The sequence below is a fragment of the Camellia sinensis genome, chromosome 1 (assembly GCF_055761805.1).
Source record: "Camellia sinensis isolate YWXY chromosome 1, ASM5576180v1, whole genome shotgun sequence".
NCBI lineage: Eukaryota > Viridiplantae > Streptophyta > Magnoliopsida > Ericales > Theaceae > Camellia > Camellia sinensis.
Genome location: NC_138961.1, coordinates 151274254 through 151283374, shown reverse-complemented (window position 1 = coordinate 151283374; position 9121 = coordinate 151274254).

Genomic DNA, 9121 nt, shown 5'->3' with positions numbered 1-9121 from the left:
GTCCTTTTTCCCTAGCAAGGGCTTGAAGAAGTTGTTGAATTTACCCATTTCGAGGCGGAATTCCCACCTATAAGTCGGTTCTTCCCGACGTTCCGAAGAAGAAGAAGAGCCAGTCTCCTCCGTCCGCCACTACTCCTCCAACAACCTCATCATCTCGGCCAGATCAAGGATCGACCTCTGATCCAGCAGAGCAACCGTCAACCTCGACCCCATATCTGATCCCACCATCTCAACGCCAACGCCGTCGTAGAACTGCAATTGTCGCCGAGATGGGTCGCAAGAAGGCTGTCGCTGAAGATCTTTTGGCCGACATCCCTAACTCAGTTGACGCTCAACCAGCCCAAACCCAGCCTCAACCAAAGTCAAAGCCAAAACGTCTGAAAAAGGCTCAGCCCAAGGCAACGGTGACTTAGATTGACACTGAGGACACATTGCCAATTTCTAAATTGGCCGAGAGCGAGAAGAACCCTTCTGCTGCCGAGAAGAGGCCCGCCAAGGCCCAACCATCCGAATCTACTAAATCAAAAAGGCCGAGGTCGTCCTCTACGACCACCTCGAGGCCATTGAAACATGATTCCCCCTGGGCCCCTCCAATCACAATCGACGACAAGTCAGTTAAGGCTAGTGATAGCGCTAATGACATTGAGGTTGGCGTTGCCCTCTCCACCGCCTTGCTTCTGCCCGAAGATCTTAATCGTAACGCTCAGATGAGCGAATACGAAAATTTTGCTCTAATGTTGTAGCATTCTGTTCAAGTAAGTTCTTTACACTTGGTATTTTTCTTTCTTTTTCTTTTTATACTATAGAGAATTTTCTAATAACTTCTGTTCTGTCCATTTTTCTTTAGGCGATCCAGCACACCCACTCCTTCTCAATGCAATCTTTTAAGACAAGGAAGGAGTTGGCCGACAAGACTAGGGAGGTTGCTAGTCTACAAAGGGCAGCTAAGAAGACTGAGACCAAGATGAAGACTTTATCAGACCAGGCCGAGGAAGCCATTAAGGCTAAAGATGAGGCCAAGGAAAAAGCGGATACTGCAGAGGCCATCGCCATAGTCTTCACGGCCAAAAAGAAAGAGGCCGAGGCCAAGATGGCTGAGACCCAAAAGGAACTTCAACATGCCCTGGCCACAAAAGAGGCCGAGATCAAGGCCACTGATGAGAGGGCGTATGCTGAGGGGGCGGCCGACGTCAAGGAGGACTACAAAAAGCAAGTGAAACAGGCATGCAATAAGGGTTTCACCCTTGGTTGGATGGCTGCCCTCAAAAAGCTTGATGCCCTCGAGGACTCCCCCCTCAAGAATGTCGACGTCCTCTCCCTTCTATTCCCCCCTACTCCAAGCCAATCTAAAGACAATTCTAAGTCTGAGGAGGAAGCTTTGGTGAGGAAATCGAAAGAAGCTGTTGCGGCCAAGTCCCCTACTCCAAATAAGCAAGTCTAGACTTGACTCATGACGAGGACGGTGAGGTCTCCAAAGACACTGTTCCTGATAAGGCAACATCAGACGTGCCTATTGCCGACAAAAGCCTCAACCAAACTCTTCAAGAAATCGATGCTGAGCTCGCGACTGAGAGGGCCGCTGAGATGTCTTCTCAGCAGTCTTCCGAACTCCAGACCCAACTGCCTAAAGACGCCGAAGAGTCTTAGTTTGATGATTTTCTCATTTTTTCCCTGTACCTTGTACTTTTTTCGTTCTTTGAAACAATGTAAGCTTTTTGTCTGGCCGATGTGCCTTCTTTCGAATATAAATGCAACTTCCTCTTTTGAATGCTTATATGTTTGTCTTCATTGCATGACTCTATACTTATAATTTGCATGTCTTCAACATTCACCTTAGTCTGTGCAATCTTCTCGGGGTGAAATACCTCGGTTATACCCACCAACGGTTTACCTCGGCAAGTACATAAGTACTTCTTTTAACTTGTAAATTTCAACAAGTATTTAAACCAATATTTCTTTGTCATAACATTGGTTTCAACTTGTAAATTTAAAATTTCAACAAGTGTTAAACATGTCATTGGTTTAACTTCAACTTGTAAACTTAAATTTCAATAAGCGTATTACCTTAGTTTAACTTCAACTTGTAAACTTAAGTTTCAACAAGTGTTTAAACATGACCTCGGTTTAACTTCAACTTGTAAACTTAAATTTCAACAAGCGTATTACCTTAGTTTAACTTCAACTTGTAAACTTAAGTTTCAACAAGTGTTAAACATGACCTCGGTTTAACTTCAACTTGTAAACTTAAATTTCAACAAGAGTATTACCTTAGTTTAACTTCAACTTGTAAACTTAAGTTTCATCAAGTGTTAAACATGACCTCAGTTTAACTTCAACTTGTAAACTTAAATTTCAACAAGTGTTAAACATGACCTTAGTTTAACTTCTACTTGTAAACTTAAGTTTCAACAAACGTTAAACATGACCTCGGTTTAACTTCAACTTGTAAACTTAAATTTCAACAAGCGTTAAACTAACCTCGGTTTAACTTCAACTTGTGAACTTAAGTTTCAACAAGCGTTAAACATGACCTCGGTTTAACTTCAACTTGTAAACTTAAATTTCAACAAGCGTTAAACTAATTTTAGTTTGTAAATTCTACCTTTCTAGGAACCATTTCCCAACTCTCTGCCCCCTAATGTGAACTTAAGTTCCACTTGGGTTCTCATTATGCATGTGTTCCAGAGACATTGTCAAGTATCTTCTTAGTCACAAGTATAAAAATCAAGCTAAAACTTTATTATTACTTCAGCTAATAACAAAGAACAAGAAAGTCTAATAATAAAAAAATTTCAAATTGCAAGTATTTCGAGGCATTAGCAACTCTTTGCCTCCATTATCTTCAAGTCGATATGCCCCATTGCCCAAGACCGAGATAATTCTATAGGGTCCTTCCCAATTTGGGCCCAGCTTGCCTTCTCTGGGATCCTTCTTGTTGCCGACGACCTTTCTCAAGACGAGGTCCCCAACTTGGAACTCTCGCGGGTTCACTTTCTTATTATAAGCCTTGGCAAGCTGCTGCTGGTATGCCCCTAGTTGAATTGCTACTTTCTCTCTTCTCTCTTCTAGAAGATCCAGATCTCGGGCTAAAAATACATCATTAGTTTCATTTTCCACTGCCTAGGTTCTGATCCCTAGGATGCCGACCTCCAGTGGAATGACTACTTCTGTGCCATAAGCCATGGCAAACGAGGATTCCCCTGTTGATCTTCTCAGCGTAGTCTGATATACCCAGAGTACACTAGGCAATTCATCTACCCACTTTCCCTTTGCTGCTTGCAGCCTCTTCTTTATCCCATCCAAGATAACTTTGTTGGGCGCCTCTGCTTGTCTATTGCTTTGAGGAAAACTTTGGGGTCGAAAAGTAATTCTTGATTTTAAACTTTGCACAGAAGCTTTTGATTAGCTTACTGTCAAATTGTGTTCCATTGTCTGTAACTATTGCTCTTGGAATCCTAAATCTGGTAATGATGTTCTTCCAGATGAAGTTCTTCACATCAATGTCTCGAATCTTGGCAAGGGGTTCAGCTTCTACCCACTTTGTGAAATAATCTGTTGCCACTAGTAAGTACTTTCTTTGTCCAGTTGCTTGAGGTAGTTCTCCGACAAGATCCATGCCCCATTGGGCAAATGGTCAAGGACTGGATACTGGGTTTAAGTCGGCTGCTGGTTGATGTATCAAAGGTGCAAACCTTTGGCACTTCTCACACTTCTTCACATAAGCTTCGATATCTTTCTACATATAGGGCCACCAATACCCTTGAGTAATGGCCCTGTGGGCAAGTGACCTGCCCCCAACGTGGCTTCCACATATTCCTTCATGTATCTCGTATAGAAAATCTTCAACCTGTGCAGGATGCACACACCTCAGAAGGGGTCCAGTAAATAATCTTCTATAAAGGTGTCCTTCTGGGGTCAAACTGAATCTTGACGGCTTCAGTCTGATCTTGTGCGCTTCTTTTCGGTCATCGAGCAGCTTCCCGTCTTTAAGGAATGCTATTATTGCATCTATCCAACTTGGTCCCATCTCCACACACATTGCTTCACGCTCTGTGTTCAGTGGTTCCATACTTGGACCGGCAAGTAGTCAACCATTATCGTCCTTGCCTTTCCAGGTTGTATTGCACTAGCCAGGTTGGCCAGGGCATCAGCGTGACTATTATCATCTCGGCTCACCTGCTGTAGTCGGCAATTCTAAAATAAGGCCACCAATCTGCTAACCTTCTTTACATAGGCTGACATCCTTTCGTCTCCGGCAGCAAACTCGCGTGTTGTCTGGTTGACTATAAGCTGAGAGTCGCAGAAGACTATCACCTCATCTGCTTCTACTGCTACTGTCAGTTTCAGTCCTGCAATCAATGCTTCATACTCTGCGTCATTGTTTGAGGCCTTGAACCCCAAACGAATGGATTGTTCTAGTATCTGTCCATCTGGAGATACCAGTACTACTCTTACCCCCGCTCCTTGTCGGTTTGAACTCTCATCAACAAACAGTCGAAAGGAGTCGCTGATGTAAATGCTGCAGGGCCTGAGTTTTTCTTCCTTCCTTTGTTCCGTTGCCCTCGGCTGGGCTCCTCTTTGTTCGCTTGGACATCGTTCACCTCGGTTCAACGGAGCCCGATGTACGATGGCTCCTGGTGTGAACTCGGCCACGAAGTCGGCCAAAACTTGGCCTTTGATTGCTGTTCTGGGTCTGTATTCTAGGTCATACTGGCCCAAGGCCACTGTCCATCTGGCTATTCTGCCTGTCAGATCTCCCTGCTGGTTTCTGCATCAGCCAGGGTTTTGTTTATGTAGTAAACAGCCCCTTGTTCCCCTTTTTCTTCTCGGATTACCACTGCACTTACCGCATGTTCTGAAACTGCTAAGTATAGGAATAGCACTTCTCCAGGTTCTGGATTTGAGAGAACTGGAGCCGTGGTCAAGCACTTCTTCAAGTCGGCCAAGGCGACTTTGCACTCTTCTGTCCATAAGAAGTCTGTGGCCTTCTTCACTAAGCTAAAGAAGGGTTTGCATTTGTCAGAACTTCTGGTTATGAACCTATTCAGGGCGGCAGCCCTTCCAGTCAACATCTGTACTTACTTCGCCGATGTTGGGCTTTTCAGTTCTGGGATGGCCTTGATCTGATCTGGGCTGGCCTCAATGCCCCTTCTGGTCACCAAGTATCCCAAGAACTTACCAGATCCGACTCCAAATGCACATTTTGATGCATTGAGTCAGAGCCGATATGTTTTTAGGATGTTAAAGACTGCCCTTAAGTCTTCCAGGTGGTCCTTAGGTTTCACAACCATGTCATCGATGTATACCTCCACTGTTCGGCCAATTAAGTGTCTGAACATCTCGGTTACCAATCTCTGGTAAGTTGCTCATGCACTTTTCAACCCAAAAGGCATCACTCTGTAGCAATACAACCCTTTTGGGGTGATAAACATAGTCTTCTCCTCATCTAGGAGGTACATGGCTATCTGATGGTACCCCCTGTAGGCATCCAGGAAGCTCATCCTTCCATGCCCTGAAGTGGCATCCACCAGTTGGTCAATCTTGGGTAATGGGAAACTGTCTTTGGGACAGGCCTTGTTTAGGCTGGTAAAGTCCACGCAGACCCTCCATTTACCATTCTTTTTCTTCACCATCACTGTATTCGATAGCCATGTCGGGTAATTTACCTCTCGAATGGCTCTGGCCTCCAGACATCTGTCTACTTCCCCTTCCACTGCCTCAACATGCATCAACGTTGGTCTTCTTGCCCGTTGGATTACAGGTTTGGCCAACCTGTCTACGTTCAATTTATGGCAAGTGACCTCGGGGTCAATGCCAGGAATTTCGTAAGGCGTCCAGGCAAACACCTCAATGTTTGCTCTCAAGAAAGCCTCAAATTCTTTTTTCTCTTCTTCGGCTAAGCCCAAGCCGAGAAGGAAGAAGCGTTCCTCATCTCCTTGCTGGACAAGGATTTTCTTTAGGGTTTCTTCACTCTTCTCGACTGGCTCTTTGCCGACGTCATCTAGGACTTCCACGTCCTCGTCTTCGATCTCTACTGTCTCTGGTTCTCGTATGCTGCAGGTGGATTTCATTGCTGCCATAAAGCAGTTCTTTGCCTGCAACTGATCCCCTCTGACCTCCTCTATCCCATACTCTGTTGGGAACCGCAATAACTGATGCAATGTTGAGGGAACAGCCCCCATTGCATGCAACCATGGCCTTCCCAAGATAACATTGTAGGGGGAGGGTGTGCCGATTATGGTGAATTCTGTTTTTATCTTTTTAGTGTCAGCCTGTACCTCTAAGCTTGCTGATCCCAATGGCCACGTCGGCGTTCCATTGAACCCGACCATTGGGCTGTTGGACTACTCCATATCGTCTGCGTGAAGGCCAAGCTCCTTGTAACACTTGACATACATGATGTCACAAGAGCTGCCTTGGTCAATTAGGATGCGCTTCACTTGTCACTCCCCAACCTGGAGGGATACTACCAAGGCATCGTTGTGTGGATGTTGCACCATCTCAAGGTCGACTTTAGTGAAGGACACTACTGGTCCCTGGCACTCCTAGGTCCGAGGTCTTTTCTCCCAGACCTGGTACACATGTTGTAAGTGCTTTACCTTTTGGGTCTCCCCCCGTATTTCGTTTTCGTTGACCTTCGAGTGAATTACATTAATTACCCGAGGTCCGCCTGCCTGCAGTTGCTGTGCTGGGGAAGGTGGAGCTGCTGGTGCCTGTGGCAGTCTTGCCTGCTCTTCCCTTGTCCTGGCTTCATCTACAAGGTCCCTTGAATGGCCTTGCCTTACCAGGTCTTCCAGGTGTGCTTTTAGGGCTCTGCAACCCTGAGTCAGATGCCCATCTTCTTTGTAGTAAGCACAATACTTACCAAGGCTTCTTCCCATAAACTCTCCTAGTACCCTTGTTGGTGCTCTAAAATAGGGATGGGTTTGGATTTTTCCAAGACTTTGTAAATCGGAATTCGGAATACGGTTGTGACTGCCTGTGCAACCCTCAGTCCTATCTCTTCTTTCTTGGATCCATTGCTACCTCAGCCTCGCTTCGGTGAGCCGTTTCCTTTTTCTTGCTTTGTCTCCTTAGTCCCTGGCATGTCTTCCTCGGCACTAGCATATTTCTCAATTTTGGCCATGAGCTCTTCCATGCTTTTTGGCAATGTTTTTGCCAATGACTTTTGTAGTGGACAAGCATCTTTTAAGCCGTTCTTGAAAGACACGACCGCCACCTCTTGGTTGCACTCGGGTATTCAGTTGAATGCCTCATAATACCTTTTAGCATAGGCTCTCAGGCTTTCGTCCTTGCCAATTTTCAGAGCCATCAGGGCGTCTACCCTTAACGGTTGTAGTTTGTTTGTCACAAACCTAGCCACAAACATCTCGGCCAGGCCTTTCCAGGCTTTCACAGTTCCTTTCGGCAACTTGTGAAACCAGTTTGATGCAATTTCTCTGAAGGATGAGGGGAACACCTTGCAAAGCAACGGCTCGTTTCCAGTGTATAACGCCATCGAGTTCAGGTACAAACCGACGTGAAAGTTGGGGTCCGACTTCCCGTCGTAGATCTGGAATCTCGGCATGCTAAACCTCTTGGGGGCTTCGAATTTGTCCAATTCTACCGAGAATGGTGTTCTCGGCTTGACCACGGAGGTTACCTCGGCATCTTGTTGCCTTCTTTGTAGGTAATCCCTTAGGTCTTCCTTGGTGCGACCAGGAGCTCGGCTATCTCCTGACTTCAGCCTTTTAGGTGCACTACTCTCAGCTTTGTTGTGAGCCCCCTTCGACCTTTCTCCATTAGTTACGTCGAAGCACAACTCCTGCCTTTGAACATGCCGATGTTCTTTGGGGTCTACTTCCTTGGTGCGATGTGTCCTTCGAGACTCTTCCCTTCTCGACTCGCCTCGCCCGACCTCCCTTAAAGGCCGGTGAGAGTGTTTTTTGCTCCTGGTGTGCTGGGGGGGCTACAGGGATTGTTTTCTGCCCTCCCTTCTGGGCATTGGCTGCTGGAATCGGCGTGTCCTGCAGCAGGAATTGTGGCTACATGACGTTGTTTTGCATCATGAAATTGACGACCGATTGCAGGTCTGCCAATTTGTTTGCCATCCCCTTCATCTCATCGTCCCTCCGTAGGCATCTATCGTTCCATACCTGAAGGTCGTCCTCATTGTCATATCCGCTTTGGTCCGTTTTCTTTGGTACATCGCCTTCCTGGCCGACGTCCTTTCCTCCGTGATTCTGATCATGAGTCTCTTCGTTGTAGTTGTCTTCTTCGACGTCAAGGTCAACAGGTTTCCCACTCCCAGTAGGAGTGGCATCCCCAATCTTCTCTTTATGTCCGTTGTTGGCCATTTATTCTCCTTTCTTTCCCACAGATGGCGAAAAATTGTGTGTGTCAATTTCCGACCACACTGCCAAATTAGTACTAAGCTGGAGAGCACTAGCAGAATAGATTAGTCCCGAACAACCTGCAACAGAAAGAAGAGATTCCGGCGATGGTTCGTCCACCTGGGGACACTCCGATGATTAAGTCGGTTATCTCTCAAAGATAGCAAAAGAGCTTAACTTACTATTTAGAATATAAACTGTGTACCATAGACCCATGGGGGTGCCTCTCTTTTATAGCCAATACAATCATAGTCCCAAATAGAAGCCTAGCCCTATTGGACTTAGGATTATTGCTAATCTTGGACTCCCAATAGGATTGGGATAAACTCTCTAAGAGTCTTATCTTTATCCAAACTGAAGTCCTCTCCCATTCTAGGGCTCTTGTCCCTTATCCGCTTATCCTGGATTCCGATATTCTCGCAGATAACCTCATCCTATCCGAGATCACCTTGGCATTATGACCAGGACACGTGGCACCCCGGTTAGCACTTTGGTGACACCTCGGCCACATGTTGTCACTCAAAAATTATGTCCCCACAAATAACATTATTTTTTTGATATTTTCTTAATCAATCGTAAAAATTTGCGTGAAATATTTTTATAAAAAATTTTGATATTATATTTAATAAGTACCTCCTCTAATTTGATTTTCTAACTCCGTCACTAGTCTCATTCTACTAATACCACACTGCCTATTATATTTTTTAATCTCCCATTTTTTTCTATTTAATTCTCCATACCAATACTAA